Source organism: Pan paniscus, chromosome 1 (genome assembly GCF_029289425.2).
Source record: "Pan paniscus chromosome 1, NHGRI_mPanPan1-v2.0_pri, whole genome shotgun sequence".
Classification (NCBI taxonomy): Eukaryota; Metazoa; Chordata; class Mammalia; order Primates; family Hominidae; genus Pan; species Pan paniscus.
Window position 1 is genome coordinate 33,569,131 of NC_073249.2, and position 18,198 is coordinate 33,587,328.

The window sequence follows — 18,198 nt, forward strand, 5'->3', positions numbered from 1 at the left end:
AATACCTCCAGATAATAGCATATAGGGATCCCTAACAGTAAAAACAACTTGTCCTCTGGTCACCCAGTAGGGAAGTATGCCAATCAACAAGGCTCACCTACCTATAAAGCTTTTAGTCGGCTTTTTTTTTTTTTTTTTTTTTTGGTGCATCACTCTTAAAGATAAAAAGGGGACCAAAATAAACAAAAGACATGATACAATAGATTCAGAGACAATGCAGGTGAGGAAAAAAAAATTATAGCCTCAGACAGATAAAAGAAAATTCTCTAACCATAAAACAAAACCAGCATAAAAAATAAATAAATAACCAACGAGGAGAAAACCTCATGGAAATTAAAAGGGTGAAAAGCTGAATTGAAACTTCTGAAGAAAGTTCAAGGGAATGTCTCTGAAAATGCAATGAAACACAAAGATTTAAAAGAGAGAGAGAGAAAGAAAAAACAATAGAGAGCATCCAGGAAGTCTGATATTTGAATAATAAGAGCTTCGAAAGAGAATCAAAGGAAAAGAGGGAGAAAAATAAAAAAAAAAAAAAGACAAGAAAATATCCCAGAACCAATGTACTACTGTGCAGATCAAAAGATTCCCTGGATACCAACAATATGACTAAAAAGTGATTACATATAAAGGGATATTATCAGGAAATTGCAGAGTACCATGTTTAAAAAGTACATCCAAAAAGCTGCCAGGAAGAACAGACACTACCACAATCAAGATATGAAGCAGCATCATGATGTCGGTCTCCTTTATTGCTAACCCCTCTTCTACCCTTCCTAAAACTAAGCAAACACTGCCATGTTTTGTTATGTATAATTCTGCCTTTTCCATATTGTCATGTAAATGGATCACATAATATGTAGCCATTCAAATGGCTTCTTTTAGTTAGCATAATGCATTTAAGATTTGTCCATCTTATTGTATACATACTAGCAGTTGTATACATACTAGTAGTTGTCAGTTTTTGTTGCTGAGTAAGATTCCATTATATGAAAGTTCTACAGTTTGTGCACAGTTTGGATAATTTTCAGTTCTCCGTGACCACAATTAAAGTTGCTATAAAACATCTATATACAGGTTTTTGTGTGAAGATATATTTTCATTTCATTTGGGTAAATACCCAGGAGTTGGATTGCTGAGTCATAAAGAAACTGCCAGACTGATTTACAAAGTGACTGTAACATCTTTCATTCCTACTAGCATTGTATGAGAGTTCAAGTTGCTCTACATTTTTGCTGGTACTTGAGATACTATGAGGTGTTTTCCTCTTATTTTTTAAATAGTCATTTTAATAGATGTTTGTGGTGTGTTATTATGGTCTTAAATTACATTTTCCCTAATGACTAATGATACCGATAAGCTTTGCAATTGCTTTTTGCATGCACTTTGGCATTTGTTTACTCTGGGAAACGGTATCTCCAAATCTTTTGCAAATTTGTTAATTAGATTCTTTGTTTTCTTATTTTTTGAGTTTTGAAAATTTTTTAAATATATTTTGGATTTGAGTTTTTGTCACATATGTGATTTACAGATATTTCTTCTCTACCTTATGATTTGTTTTCAATTATCTTATTTGTCTGTTTTTAAGAGAAAGAGTTTTAACTTTCAAGAGAGTTAGATTTGTTACTTTTTCCTTTACGGTTTGTGCATCTGGTATTTTATCTAAGAACTTCTTGCTTGAATTAAGGTCACAGAGACTTTCTCTTGTCTATTTCCTAGAACATTTGTATGTTTACATGTTGAATTTATGTCTATGATTGGTTTTGTGTTAATTTTTATATGCACTGAGGCATGAGTCAAGGTTAATTTTTTTTGGCATGTAAGCATTTAATAGTATCAACAAAATTTTTGGAAAGATTATCTTTTCTTTATTGAATATTTTTAGATTTTTGTCAAAAATCAATTTAAACACGTTTTGTAGGCCATTTTTGGACTCTCTTTTATGTTCAGTTTATCAATATGTATGTCTATACCAATATCACACAGTCTTGATTACTACAGCTCTATAGTAAGCTGTCAAATCACATTGTATGAGTCCTCCAACTTTGACCTTTATAAAAATCATTTTGGCCTTTCTCACTACTTTGCCTGTCCATATAAATTTCAGAAACAGATCATTGATATCTACAAAACATGTGATTTTGATTAGAACTGCATTGAATTTGTGGATCAATTGGTAGAGAAATGACATCTTAATATCAAATGTTCTGATTCAAGAACACACTGTTGCTCATTTATTTGCATCTTCTTTCCTTTATTTTATCAGTGTTTCATATAATCCAGTATGCAAATACTACACATATTTTATTAAATTTATACCTAATTACTTATTTGGGGGGTGCTATTATTAATGTTTCTTTAAAACAAATTCAAATCCAATTGTTGCTAGTGTGTAGAAACAAATTAATTTTGGAATAGTGAGCTTACATCCAGCAAACTTGCTAAACTCCTTATAAGTCTTAAGAGCTTTTTTGTAATTCCCTAGTCTATATAGATCTTCTGCAAAGAGAAACTGTTTATTTTTTTCATTTCCAATCAGTATGTCTTTTATTTCTTTTTCCTGCCTTATTGCACTGGATAGTTTAATAACGTGATAAGAGCATATCCTTGACTTGTTCCCAATCTTTGAAAGAAAACTTTCAGTCTTTTACCCTTAGATGTGATGTTATGTATGAAATTTTTGGCCATGCCTTTTATCACGTTGAAGAACTTACTTTTTATTTTTAATTTGCTGACAGTTTTCATTATAAATGGACATGGAAATTTGTCAAATGCTTTTTTGACATTTTAAATTTGTACTATGATGGATTATATTTACTGATTTTAAATTATTGAACTAGTCTGTATTCGCTGGATAACCACAACTTCATTGTGATATATTTTCTTCTTCATATATTGGGGGATGCAATATACTATTATCTTATAGAAAATGTTCATCTGTGTTCATAAAATATATTGGACTGTGTTTGATTTTCTTGTAATACCTTTGCCTGGATTGGGTATCATGGTAATTTCTGGTCTCATACTAACTTGGGAAGCATTTCCTTCTTTTCTATTTTGTGGAAGAGATTGTACAAAAGTGTTATTATTTCTTAAATCTTGGTAAAATTCACCAGTGAAACCCATATTTGCCTGGAGTTTTTCTTTGATGGAAGGTTTTTTAACTTGGAATTCAATTCCCTTAATAATGTATGATATTTGGCAATTTATTCTCCAGTGAGTTGAGTCATCTTGTGGGTGCAGAAAATAGGTTAATTTAATCAAATTTGTCAAATTTATTAGCAGGAAGTTGTTTGTAGTATGTTGGTACTACAAACAACAATTTGTTGGAACTGATTTTATTCTTTCATTTCTGATATTGGTAGTAAGTGCCCCCGTTTTTCTGTTCAGCCTAGAGTTTTATCAATTTTGTAGATCTTTTCAAAGAACCATTTTTGGCTTTATTTATTTTCTATATCATCTACATTGTTTTCTATTTTCCATTTCAGTGATTTCTGCTCTCTATTGTTTTCTTCCCTCTTGCCTTGCTATTCCTTCTCTAGTTTCTTAAAGATGAAAACTTTCATTATTGATTTGAGACCTTTCTTCTTTTCTCTCAGTCCTGCTTCGGTATAAAGCTCACAAATTTTGAAATGTTGCATTGCACTTCATTTGTTCAAAATATATTTTAATTTCTCTTGACACTTCTTTAACCCATGGATTATTTACAAGGGGATTGTTTAATTTCCAAGTATTTGGGGATTTTTCAGCTAAGTTTCTATCTGAGTTTCTAGTTTAATTCTATTATGATCTAAGAACATAATTTTAGAATTCCAATTCTTTTAAATTAGTTACAGTTTTTTCAGGGCCCCAGAATATGATCTATCTTAGTGAATGGATGTGCACTTGAGGAGAAGGTACAGTCTGTTGTTGTCAGATAGAGTGTTTTGTAAATGTCAATTAGATCAAGTTGAGTGATAATGGTGTTCAGATCATCTATATACTTACTGATTTTCTGCCTGCTTGTTTTATCAGTTATTGTGAGAATGGTGTTGAAGTCTCCAAATGTCATTGTGGCTTTATCTATTTCTTCTTCAGATCTATTAGTCTTTCCTTCATGTATTTTGATGTTTTATTATTAAGTGCATACATGTTTAGGATTGTTAATGTCTTGATAAACTGGCTCTTTTATCATTATATGATAAGCCCTTTTACTTCCTGATAATTTCCTTGTTCTTAAGTTTATTTTGTCTAATATTAATATAGCCACTCCAGCTTTCAATTGCTTAGTGTAATTCTGGGTGATTTTTCGATTGATTCCTTCACATTTTGAATATTAGGTTATAAAAATCTGACTCCTGTTAAAATCCTTTGAAGAAAGTTAGAGTTCTTATTTACTTTTTTCAGCAGGTTACCAACTGGTTAGCTTCAGACTCCAAATTCTGTTTTCCTTTGCCAGTGACTACAGTCAGTTCCTATTTTTTCATAAAGTAGCATAGCAAAGCTATGAACTTTGCTTTACTACTCTGTGTCTGCACAATGGCTAATTTGGGATTTGGCTGTAGAATTATGTAATAGTTCTGATCTCAAAATCTTCGCTGTGCTGCTTGCATAGGCTATGCATGTGAGGCAACCATAAATGTGCAGCTTGGAGTTGAGTCAGGACTTGCGTTCGTTCATTCATAAAATTAGCTTCTAGCTTTCTTCTCTCTGAAATGTCCCCCATCTTTCCAGCTCCTTTGGACTTCCTTCCCTGGATTTTTGGCTAGAATGATATGATTTCTTTTGAAATGTTTGCCTCCCAGCCTGCCTCCAAATTTGCATAACTAGAGTTGTTCTTAGGCAATGAGGTAAGAGGAATTCGAGAAAAAGAAATAACAAGGACTTCCCCCACATTCTTTGGACTATAGAGGCCCCATTTCCTGATTTCTCTGGACAGAAAGATTTTTCCCCCCCTTGGGGCTTTAGATTCCAATTTGGCCACAGCTGCCGCAGTGCAGCTCCTTGGCTCTGATCATCCTCGGAGCAGGGCCCAGCAGAAAGAAGACAAAACAAAATAAAACAAAACAAAACAAAACAAAAATGGGGGTTTTCCCTATACTCTCTGGCTTGCAAGGCATTTTGTTCTAGATACTCTAGCCAGAAAAAATTTACTTTCTCTAGGATTTTGCTTCCCTAGTTCACAGTTTCACACTGATACTGCCCTTGGGTTAAAGATGGGAAGTAAAGGAGGGGGAGAAAAAATGGGAAACTCACCCTGTAACATTCATTCTTAAAGTTTTGTCTCCCCTCCTGATCAGCCTGCTATTGTTAACTTTTCAGAGTCCTCAGGTAGTTACTTTATATAATTTGTGCAGATATTGAGTTGTAATCAGTGGGAGAGATAAGCTGTAATGGGCTTATTCCATAATGTCCTGCATGGGAAGACCCCTCCACCACAGTTTTCTTTCTTCCAATGCCTTTGGCAACTTTCCTTTATCCCCCCAGTCAGAAACCTAGCAAAAACTTGATAGAAATCATTCATAACCAAATATTGGCATGTAAAATCTTTCCTTTCTTAAAATGATCCATCGTAGCAGAGTAACATTTTCCAAAGGCAAGACCCTAATGAGCAAGTATAGGCTGCCAAGCCATTAATCAAAATTATACCAACACCAAAGCAGTTAGCCTCGTGTGTGTATGGTACTGTTTGTGTAATTTCATTATACTTCTGGCAATGTATACCTGTTAGTTATGTTTCTATTTTGGTTTTTAAAAATCTTTCATATTAGCAACATGCAAAATGAAATGTGAAATCCTTCCAGAAAAACATCAGCAGACGGGGTCTACTTCTCTAGCATTTAAAATAACTTGGTTTCTAAGAAGCCATACATTTCTTAGATTCTTTGTTTATTTTTGGTGAAATTCAGAAGTCAGTACAATTTAACTTTCATATATTTCAATAACATACAGATAGCTTACCAGCCTGTTTGATTATATGCGTGCAGTGTACCAACTCATCTTTGTCTTTGGCCTTAACTTATGCCTTGTTTTTGACTACATCTTCAGCAGTACAAGCCCTTATGCATGTTTTTCCTCTTATATATAAACCAAAGATTCCACAGCACACAAATATAGAAGAATCAAATGGACCCTTCTAGCTTTATAAGCTGCTGCTTCAGAAACAAGCCCTGTTTCTACATTGCATTTTCCATACTTGTCATATTATCATCAGCTCCTTCTATATCCCAAAAGAATACTAACTACTGATCAATAACCCGGACATGTCTGGCCATGGCCTACATGTGCCCTGGGTAGTTCATTTATTTGTCTTGGTGGATTTGCTAGAGTGGAATTTAATCAATAGCTAATTCATTAATTCTGGTCCTCGAGAATGTAGAGACTGACCTGGATGAAGATAACTGGCTGGGTCTGGCTTTGATAGAAATATGACAAACACTGCAGCTGCCAGCTTCACTAGGTACTGTGCTGACTATGAAGTTTAGTTATTTATTCCCCATAAATGGAGAAACTAAGAAAATAACACAAACAACAAAGATGTTTTATTACATTACTGCTAGTATTCCAAAATGCATCATTTCCAGGCATGAGGCTCAAGGGAAAGTAGAGAAAGAACTCAGATCATGTCTTTTAATGTCTTTAATTGGAACCATGGCAGTTTTTTCACATCCAAATCAGTTTGGGGATGTGTTATTGATGAGGAGTGTGAGGTATAAAGTCTTTGTAGCACTCACAAATAATTGTTTTAAGATTTGCTTCTAGATGCTGAATGAGATCAATGATATTCTTACACACAAACTTTGCAGAAATCTTTCTGATAACAGCATAGGTTAGATGTCTCTAAATGAATGCTAAACCACTATCATTATTAATGAATCTCTATAATTTTTTTTCTTTTTTGTTGTTGTTGTTGAGACAGGATCTCGTTCTGTCACCCAAGCTGGAGTTCAGCTCACTGCAGCCTTGAACTTCCAGGCTCAAGCAATACTTCCTCAGCCTCCTGAGTAGCTGGGACAATAGGCATATGCCACCACACCCAGCTAATATATTTTTAAAATTATTTTGTAAAGATGGGGTCTCACTGTGTCGCCCAGGCTGGTCTTTTGAACTCCTGGGCTCAAGTCATCCTCCCGCCTCGGCCTCCTAAATTGCTGGTATTACAGATGTGAGCCACACAGCACCCGGCATCCCCCTATATTTTTAAATTACTTAATGTGGGGTTAAGTATGGTTCAAGAGGTCAGAGCTTGTGGAGAAAGAGGATTCTCCTTTTTTCCTCACAAAATTTTATGAGGCATGCTATGATATACTTTTTATGCTATGACATTAGATATCAGGGAATCTCTTCTATCCTTGATTTTTTCTGCCTAACTTTTCTCAGTGAATGATAGCTTCAACTGAAGTAATGATTTTACAGTTTTGTAAAATTAAAAGAAAAAATTAATATTTTACATTTAATTTAATTATTTAACATTAAAAGAAAAAATTAAGGCCACATTTCTGTTTGTTTGCTTTAATAGGGAGAGTGTTGGGCTGAAGGATACAGAATGTCAAATCACTTGTTTTCACCTGTATACCAAACTTGCTTACCAATATGGGCAATTGTAGACTATTTTTAATATGGACTAAAATTGTCTGCTTAAATCTTTAAAGGATATGGGTAGAACCTTGAAAGAGAGAATTTGGACTACACTAAGTGCAATTTGTACAGATCCAATCAATAGCCTTATGGTCACCATGGCTTTTAGGAAATATTACTCATTTGATGGCCATGAGTTCTGATTATCACATTCTGTTTAAGGAGACCTTAACAGAATAGAGTCAGAATATAGAATGTAAACAGAATAGATAGACAGAATATATAGAAAAGAGAATATTGGGCTTATTCTTGTGGCTCTGCTATCACTATTTTCATTTCCTTACCTCCCTCTTCTTCCCAAACTCCTCCTAACTTCTTTACCTCTTATAGCTCTCATAGAAACAGCTTGGTTGCTGAAGTAGCCTTTGAGTGCCTTTCAGCAAAATCCAGTTCTTCCTCCTAATTCACTTTAGCCCTCAACTGCCACTTTGTTCCTAGTTCTCTGAACATTCACTGTTTTGTTTTGTTTTTATTGGTTCCATTAAAAACCCACTTACGCATTCTGGGTGTCCTCAGGAAAAAGACTCCCTACCTTGCTCAGGTAGTTCAGTCTTGCAATTTTAAGCCATACTGATGTCTCAAAGATCTCTGGCCCTGTTTTCTTCCTAAACTCTAATCCCACATACCCACTTGCCTATTGATTTTATGTGATGATATTCACCCACCACTTCCATAAACATGAGATTCACAAGTTAATTCTTATCTAACTCATCATCTTTTCCAACACCCACTTCTGCAAATGCACCACCATCCTGCCTATTATCGAGGACATATATCTCTGAAGTATTTTTAATCCCCTGAGTTTATTAAACATTGATTTTAGTACATTTTCTTTTGGAGCATCTTCTCATATATGTTACTCTTCTCCATTTCCACCACTACCACCCTGGTTCATGTTTTCATCATTTAAGTTCATATAACCATTTTATGGAGCTGTCTTAATCCAATTAGATACAAAGAGAAAAAAATGTCCTTTACTTTTCACCTGCTACTTACTGCCTTAAACACACTGTTTTGGCTATCCTCCCCTCAATTCTCAAATACCCCACAGGAACATCTTATGGCTTTCCAATTATTTTTAGTTATGAGTCTCACTTTGATAATTAAGATTCATGATCAAGTATTAAAAAGTCCATTCCATCACCATCAAAATATTAGTCTCGCATCTAGTTCAAAGATTCTATCATTTCTAAAGCTCAGGCCTAATTGTAGCTTGCTCTTTTCTTCCCTCTTACTCTTTCTTTTCTATTCCATTTTATCCAAATATGTTCCCTTTCAATTTTATTATTTCACTGCCATCACTGTTTGACAATCACAGCTCTCCATTGGCAAGTGATGCTTTCTTGGGCAATTGTATGTTTTTCTTGAGAGGTCCTCATGAGAATCTTTGAATAGCCAAATTCCCTCACACAAGTGTTGCCCTTTATAGCTGATCACTTGTGGTGCCAAAAGAGCAGAACATTCCAAAGACTCTTCCTACTGGAGTCTCCTCATGCCAGAAGGCCACTGTCCTGGGCCATGTACCTTCAAGTTAGCTCAAACCTAGCCATCTTGCAAGGCATCCACTTGGCTCTTGAGAAACTCATCCATCTATGCCATGCTATAGATCAATATTGTGGTATTCTAGGCTTAACCTTTCATTGAAGAACTGCTCTGGCCAATCTCTGGCCACCAGAATTCTCTAACTGAGAAGCAAGCTTTATTTCCTATGCTCATACAGACTGCCAAATTTAAGAGTTCCCTGTCAAGCTGTCCCAAGATCTCTTCACCACATTTTCCTCCAAGGACAAAAGGAGGGAAATGTGTGTTCCTTTTTATTAAAAGAACATGGGTTTTGCATTTTGACTTTTTACCTACTACAATTTATAATAAACATCTCAGTAGGATAATTAAATATTCAATGACTTGACTTGAAAGCAAAGAATTAAATTTGTCATATTACATTTATTTCATCTTTGTTAAAAGTGTTCTGATCATTTTTGATAACCATGATCTGGAATAATATTGAAGAACTTGAGTGTTACATAAATGATTGACAAAAATGACCAAATTGATTAGAAAAAAAGCCTGTGTAAACATAACCAGATAATCTAGAGCTATTTAATCCATAACAATTTAGGTTAATATCTTAGAGTGTATGAAGATTTCTTTTCTCTGGTCAAAAAAAATGTTTTGAAAAAATTGGGAAAAAATATTAGAATGAAATGTTAAAGAATAGTAATGTGAACCTGTCTTCATAAAAATTTTATCTGACTTGTATGATTTTGATATTCACCTGTATAAAGGTAAGTGATATCAAATTATTTTCCCTACACTCCTTTGTATCTTCAATGGTATTTTGTACTTCAAGGGACAATTGGAAGTGATGAGATCTGGGGAGGGTGAAATGCATCTGTAATCCTAACTAGTTGGGAGGCTGAGTCAGGATTGCTTGAGCCCAGGAGTTTGAGTCCAGCCTGAGCAACATAGCAAGATCCCATCTCTAAAAATAAATAAAGAAGAAAGTGATGACAACTGTGGGGGTGGCACAATAGTATGTATTAGTAACAGTAATAAAATAGTAATTCTGCTGACAATATGACATAATTAAAAAGAAATAACTACAACTAGAATGTCTGAACACTTGATGAATTCATGTACCAAATTATGTGTAAAGAACTTCCAGTTCCAAAATGATGACATAGAAGCAAGCTGGCTTCACTCCTCTCCACAGAAAACAGAAACAAATGTACAGAACTGAGATTATCACAGCAATATCCCAGAACTCAAATATGAGGAAAAGACAGTTCCCAAAGTCACAGAGAAGTGAAAATCTCTGAGCAGATGGTAAGAAAATTGGACTTTCATATCCACAACGCCCATCTCCCCAATATATTCAGCACCACGCTTGTGGAAAATATTTTCCTGACCCTTGATTTCTGCACTGGAAAAGTGCGATTGAAGTGGACAGTTTCCCGACCGTCTTAGGTTACCTGGCAGGAGACCTTTACCTGCCTCAACCCACAGGAAGCATCAGGAGTGCCCAAAGGGCTCTATCTCTGTGAGGACATCCAGAGACAATGTGGGGAGATGGGACTACCATCACCAGCCCTGGAAATTCTGCTCTGTAACTCAGTAAAAGGAGATGCCAAATCAGAGTGGCTGTTCAGCAGCACCACACTGTAGTAGTTTCACTCCACAGGTTTCCTGGGCACCAATCCTCAGCCAGCCTCCTCACACTACCAGGATATCCCCTTTGGAACCTCCCCTATTTGGGAAAGGTGGTATTCTGATAGTTTACTGGAGACAAGGCAAACCTGGACCTGAGGCACCATCTAGTGCCAAAAAGGAGGCAGTGACCCAGTGAATTAAAAAAAATGAAAGAAAATGAACAGAAAAATTACAAAGAATCTCTATGCAAACATACCTAAGAAAAACCAAAGCAAGCCAGACAGAGAAGACTGCAATAAATAACTAATCCTTCAATGCAAAGACATAGACATATATCCGTAAGAAATGGAGAGAAGAGTAATATATGAGAGGATGCTCCAAAAGAAAATATACTAAAGTTGCTGTTTAATAAATTCAGGGAATTAAAAATAATTCAAAGATACATATCCTTGATAATATGCAGGATGGTGGTGTGTTTGCAGACATACAACTTCTTTAAACAGGGAAGTAGGATCTTCTCAAGCTGACAAAAGCAAGGAAACAGTGACTGACCCGAACAAGATGGTGATAGGTGAACTCTATGACCAAGAATTCAAACAGTTTTAAGGAAACTCATGATCACCAAGATAGTACGTAAGATAAATTCAGACATTTCTCAACAGATTTAACAAAGAGATTAAAATGGTTCAAGAAATTAAAAAAGAAATCTTGGATCTGAGAAATACATCTGCTGAAGTGAAAAATTCATTAGAGGCTCTCAATAGCAAAATAGATCAGAGGAAAGCATCAACAAACTTGAGACAGGCTATTTGAAAATACAGAGAGGTGGGGATAAAAGAATGAAAACAAGTGAAGATCACCTACAAGATATATAGAAAATTACCTGAAAAGACAAAATCTAGGAATTATTGGTGTTCAAGAGGAAGGTAAACAAGAGCAAGAGGCAGAAAGCTTTTTAAAAGAAAGATTAACAGAAAACTTTATAAAATGTAAGAAACAGAGAAATATCCAGATATAGAAAGGTCAGAGAAGACCAGATTTGATTAAAATAAGATTATTCCAAGGCATATAACAATCAAATTCTTAAAGGTCAGTGACAAAGAGAGGATCCTAAAAGCAGCAAGAGAAAAGAAGCAAATAACATATTTAAAAGCTTCAGTTTGTTTGGCAACAGTCTTCTCAACAGAAACCATACAAGCTAGGAGGAAGTGGGATGACATTTTCAAAGTGCTGAAATAAAAAAACAAATGCCATATAAAAATACTGCATACAATAAAGCTATCCTTCAAATATGAAAGAGAAATGAAGTCCTTCCCAGATAAAAAGCTGAAGTAATTTACCACTATGAGACCCATCTTATAAGAAATACTAAAGAGAGTTCTTCAAACTGCAAGAAATAAAAAACTAATGCACAGAAAGAAAACATTTGAAGGTAAACCCACTGATAAACTAAGTACACAGACAAACCCAGAATACTCTAATCCTGTAATTGCAGCATGCAATCCACTCATCACTTCAGTATGAAGCCCAAAAGACAAATTTATCAAAAACAATAGTAGGTACAGCAACCTGTTAAGAGATAGACAACATAAAAATATACAAATTGAGACGACATAAAGTCAAAATATGGAGAAATACAGTTAAATTTTAGAGTTTTTTCATTGTTTCTTTGTTTTTGGCAACCAAGTACAATAACCATATGATCATTTCAATAGATGCTGAAAAAGCATTTGATAAAATTCAATATGGCTTTATTATAAAGTCCCTCAAGAAACTGGATATAGAAGGTGCATACATCAAAATAAAAGCCATGTATGCCAAACCTATGGCTAACATTGTACTGAACTGGGAAAAAATGAAAGTCTTTCCTGGAAGAACTGGAACAAGACAAGGATACCCACTTACACTTTTATTCAACACAATACTGGAAATCCTGGTGAGGCAATTTGTCAAGAGAAGAAATAAAGGGCATCCAAATTGGAAAGGGATAAGTCAAATTAGCCTTGTTCACAGATGACATGCTCTTATAATTAGAAAACCTAAAGACTCCACCCAAAACCTGTTAGAACTGATGAACAAATTTAGTAAAGTTGCAGAATACAAACTCAATGTACAGAAATCAATAGTAGTTATATACACCAACAGCAAGCAATCTGAAAAGAAATCAAGAAAGCGGTCCCATTAACAATAGCTACAAAGAATATAAAATACCTAGGAATCAATTTAACTAAAGGAGTAAAACATCTATACAAGTAAAACTATAAAATGCTGATGAAAGAAATTGAGTAAGATACAAATAAGTGGAAAGATATTCCATGCTCTTGGATTAGAAGAATTAATATTATTAAAATGACAATTTTACCCCAAGTAATTTACAGATTCAATGTAATACATATCAAAAGACCAACTACATTCTTCACAGAAATAGAAAAGTATTTCTAAAATTTATATGGAACCACAAAACACCCAGAATAGCTGAAGCAATCTGAGTAAAAAAAAAGACAAAGCTGGAGGCATTACACTACCTTACTTCAAAATATAGCACAAACCTAAAGAAACCAAATCAACATGGTATTGGCATAAAAACAAACACATAAACCAATGGAATAGAATAGAGAACCCAGATATAAATCCACGCATTTACAGACAACTCATTTTTAACAAAGGAACCAAGAACTTGCCATGAGGAAACAGTCTTTTTAATAAATGGTGCTGGGAAAACTAGATATCCATATGCAGAAGAATGATAGAAGAGACAGAAGAGATAGACCCCTATCTCTTACCAGATTCAAGAATCAACTCAAAATGGATTAAATACTTAAGTCTGAGACCTGAAACTGTAAAACCAATAGAAGAAAACACTGGGGAGATGCTCCCAGACATGATCTAGGCAAAGGCATTTGTGTAAGATCTCAAAAACACTGGCAAGAGAAGCAAAAACAGAAAAATGGGATTACATCAGGCTAAAAAGCTTCTGCACAACAAAGGAAACAATCAACAAAGTGAATAGACATGCCATAGAATGGGAGAAAATACTTGCAAACTGTCTATCTGACAATGAATTAATAACTGGGATATATAAATAGCTTAAACAACTCAAAAGCAAAAAACAAAAACAAAACATCTGATTAAAAATGGGAAAATGATCTGAATAGGCATTTATATTGCCTATTGCCTATTCAGAAGACATACAAATGGCCAACAGGTATATGAAGAAATGTTCATCATCACTAAAGAGATGAGAATTGCAACTCAAAACCATAATGAAATATTATGTCACCCAGATAAAATGGCTTTGATAAAATAAAAAAGCAGGAAATAATGGATGCTGGTGAAGATGTGGAGAAAGGGGAACTCTATTTACACTGTTGGTGGGAATGTAAATTTGTACAGCCACTATAGAATATTGTATGGGGGTTCCTCATGAAACTAAAAATTGAACTACTGTATAATGTAGCAATTCACTACTGGGTGTATATCCAAAAGAAAGGAAAACAATATATTGAAAAGACACCTGTACTCCCATGTTTATTGCAGTGCTGTTCACAGTAGCCAAAATATGAAATCAACCTAAGTGCCCATCATGAATGAATGGATAAAGAAAATGTGGTACATATACACAATGGACTCTTATTCAGCCATAAAAAAAGACTTAACTCCTATTATTTACAGCAACATGGATGGAACTGGAGGTCATTATGTTAAGTAAAATAAGTCAGGGATAGAAAGACAAACATTGCATGTTCTCTTTCATATGTGGGAGATAAAAAAGTGAACCTCATGAAGGTAGAGAGTAGATTGGTGATTACCAGAGGCCTGAGATGGTCATGGGGAGAGGGAGAGGAAGAATAGATTGATTAATGGATATAAATTTACAGTTTCAGTGAAGAGATAAGACCTAGTATTTGATAGATCAGTAAGGTGATTTATAGTTTACAATATCTTTTACATATTTCACAATAGCTAAAAGGGAATAATTTAAATGTTGTTAGCATAAAGAAAAGACAAATATTTAAGGTGATGGATATGCCAATTACATTGATTTGCTCTTTACAAATTATATGAATGTATTAAATTCTCACATGGACCCTGAAATATGTACATCTATTATGTATTGATTAAAATATATTTTTTAAACTCCAGGCTTCCCCAAGATTGTAATCCACCTGTAATTTAACTGACTGCTAGTAAAGCCTGTTACTTTCAGAGGAAAACAATTCAACCTAGAGACTTTGCAAAGTATAATCCACAATGTTGTGTGTATGTGGGGTGTGTGTGTGTGTGTGTGTGTGTGTGTGTGTGTGAAGGAATGAGAAAATATGAGAAAATGTAACCCAAAGATTTGAGAGAGAAAAAAATGTGTGCAGACATGGTGACTTTTATCAGAAGTTGTATTAAGGTATCTTAAATTTCAGTTCCTATTACTTTAAAATCTAAAAAAAATCTATAACAGTTATTTCATGAACAAATCTACCAAAAAAAATTCATTCAAATATTTGCAATCTGTTTATGTTTATGCATGAGTGCCCAAAAATATCTTCAGCTCTTTTTCTCCAATATTTAACATTTATTCCTGGGATTGAAGAATGTTCCTTCTATTTTACTCTTAAACATCAAGGCAATGAAACTATTAATCCTGCTAATAATGATGCATATTTCTCAAAGATGCCTTTCATTTTCAGATCAGCAACCAAAGGAGTTTCAATTGTCTCTCCAGTTGGCTCTAATGAGAGATGTACAGATGTTAAACCCAATACTCTTCTTAATCATTTTCTTTCGTGTACTTGATTAAATCCTCAAAAGCAAACTGTTCATGTTCTTGCTGAAAATATAGGCGGTCTCACTTAACAGTTATGTTGCACAAGAAAGGGAAGTTATAATAGCATGGAATGTGCTCTACGTGGTATTTTCTAGACTTTACTAGTTCACGAGCTTTTGTGGATAAGTCAAACTCCTGAATGTCACTTAAATGTAATCTTTTCTGTAGTTGATTATACAGAGAATACAAAAGGTATCTGCAGAATGTGGAATTAATTTTGAAAGTTTGATAAAAACTTTAGAATAATAGCTGTGGCTGTACAAATCACCTATGAAACTGTTCTCTCATAGGTGACATTAATTTCCTATCTACAGAGTTTTATTACTGAATGTGTTATGTTTGTACCCCCACAAAACTGAAATAATAGTTTTCTTTTTTTTAGCAGTCTATGAAAATGTTGAGGTTTATCTTGACTGCCGCTTTTTAACGTAAATGTTTGGGCTTCATTGAATTCCTAATATGTGATGTCACTTGGAATTCTGATAGGGTCCAGTAATTTGGCCTGCAAAGACATATTTTACCTTAAAATGAAAGGGATAGTTGAAATGTTATTTTACACGATAGCAAAAAAGCATCCAACATAAGTTGTGAGATTTTTATTGTTTAACTTTTGAAATAGAAGGACAAGTTTCTTATGTGCTTGCTTTATTCCAAAGTATATATGGGAATGCTAATGCTTTATATGTAAAATGTACTCTACAGATATTTGTGATTAGTTAATTTTTATGGCTAGAAATTCTAGAATCATAAAAAAAGAACTAATCTTGAATGTCAGAGCTTCACCTATTTTTTTAAAAACAATGAGAACAAAAAAATCATTATAATTTTTATATTTACCTTGTGTTTCACAAAAAGGAGGTTTTCTTTGCTGTGCTACACTGCAAGAATATGTCATGTTCAAATCTCTGGGGCTTTATTAAAAACTTTAACTACTGTCTTCTTATAGAGATTATTAAGTAAATACTAAAGATAGCATAGATGTGTGGTCTAGGCAGTATTTTTCTGGCAAGTAGACCTAAGTGCAGAATTTAAGTTCTGTAACATTAACCTGAGACTAAATCATTTTATTCAGGGTTGTCTCCTCTGTGAACAGCTTTATGTTATGACCTCATTTGCTACAGCAAATGAAATATTAATAGATCATTGAAAATGCAGTAAAGTTTTGATCAGATGTTATACCTTCATTGTATACCAAACCCTGCCTCTCATAAAAACTTTCTACTTGGGTTTAAATTGAAATTATCACTCAATTTTTTAAAATCAAACATTTTCTTTAAGAACATGACAATGTAAACATATTTCTTATGGGAATCTTTAAGTTCTATATTTTTCACCAAAAATCATTTCAGACCATGCTAGTTAAAGAGTTATTGAAGGCCGGGCGCGGTGGCTCACGCCTGTAATCCCAGCACTTTGGGAGGCCGAGGCGGGCGGATCACAAGGTCAAGAGATCAAGACCATCCTGGCCAACATGGTGAAACCCCGTCTCTACTAAAAATACAAAAAATTAGCCGGGCGTGGTAGCGGGCGCCTGTAGTCCCGGCTACTCGGGAGGCTGAGGCAGGAGAATGGCGTGAACCCGGGAGGCGGAGCTTGCAGTGAGCCGAGATCGCGCCACTGCACTCCAGCCTGGGCGACAGAGCGAGACTCCGTCTCAAAAAAAAAAAAAAAAAGAGTTATTGAAAAAAAAAAGAATCTATTTAGATGAGTCAAAAAATTAAGCAAAGTATGTTTTAAATAAGTTAGTGACTATAAAACTTCTCAATTTGGGCATTTATTTTGACTGCAAGTAACAAAACACCTGACAAAAGAGACTTAAGTAAATAGCTCTAGATATATAGTTGACTCTTGAACAATGCAGGGGTTAGGACTGCTGATCCTCACCCAGTTGAAAATCTGCATATAACTTTTGACTGTCCCAAAATTTAACTACTAATAGCCTACTGTTGACCAGAAGCCTTAATGATAACATAAAAAACTGATTAAAACATAGTTTGCATATATATTTATACTATATTCTTACCATAAGTAAGCTAAAGAAAAGAAAATGTCATTAAGAAAATCATAGGGAAGAGAAAATATATTTACTATTCATTAAGTGGAAGTGGATCATCATAAAAGTCTTCATCCTCATTATCATTATATTGAGTAAGCTAAGTAGGAGAAGAAAGAGGAAAGGTTGGCCTTGCTGTCTCATAAGTGGCAGAGGTGGAAGAAAATCTACATGTAAGTGGATCTGCACAGTTCAAATTTATTTTGTTCAAGAGCCCGCTGTGGATAGTTGTTGGCATTGGTGAACCAATGCCAAATATAATGGCGGCATCTTTGTGATTGTTTTGGCCTTTCTCAAATAACTGAAAGATGATTGCTGAAGTTGTAGACATCATGTTTAGCAGAAAGAAAGAGGAAAGGAGAAGGTGGCAGCTATTTCAAGAAAGCTAAAATTTCCTAGGAACCTCCATAGGAATCCCATCATGGTGCTCCTGTGGCATCTCTGAGCAGTTATGTTTCATATCACAACTCCTAGGTAAAGTAAGGCAAAGGAGAAGCAGGTTAGAAGTAGGCATTAAGTTGCCACATGTTCTAGTTGTCACCTCGTTTACCAAGTCATGTAT

The 18,198-nt window shown here is 34.6% G+C and overlaps 1 protein-coding gene across 1 annotated transcript in view; it reads left to right on the forward strand.

Moving 5' to 3' along the window:
• The window catches only part of USH2A (usherin), an 800,680-nt gene that overhangs the window by 587,727 nt on the left and 194,755 nt on the right, over nt 1-18,198 (forward strand). The window lies entirely within an intron of this gene.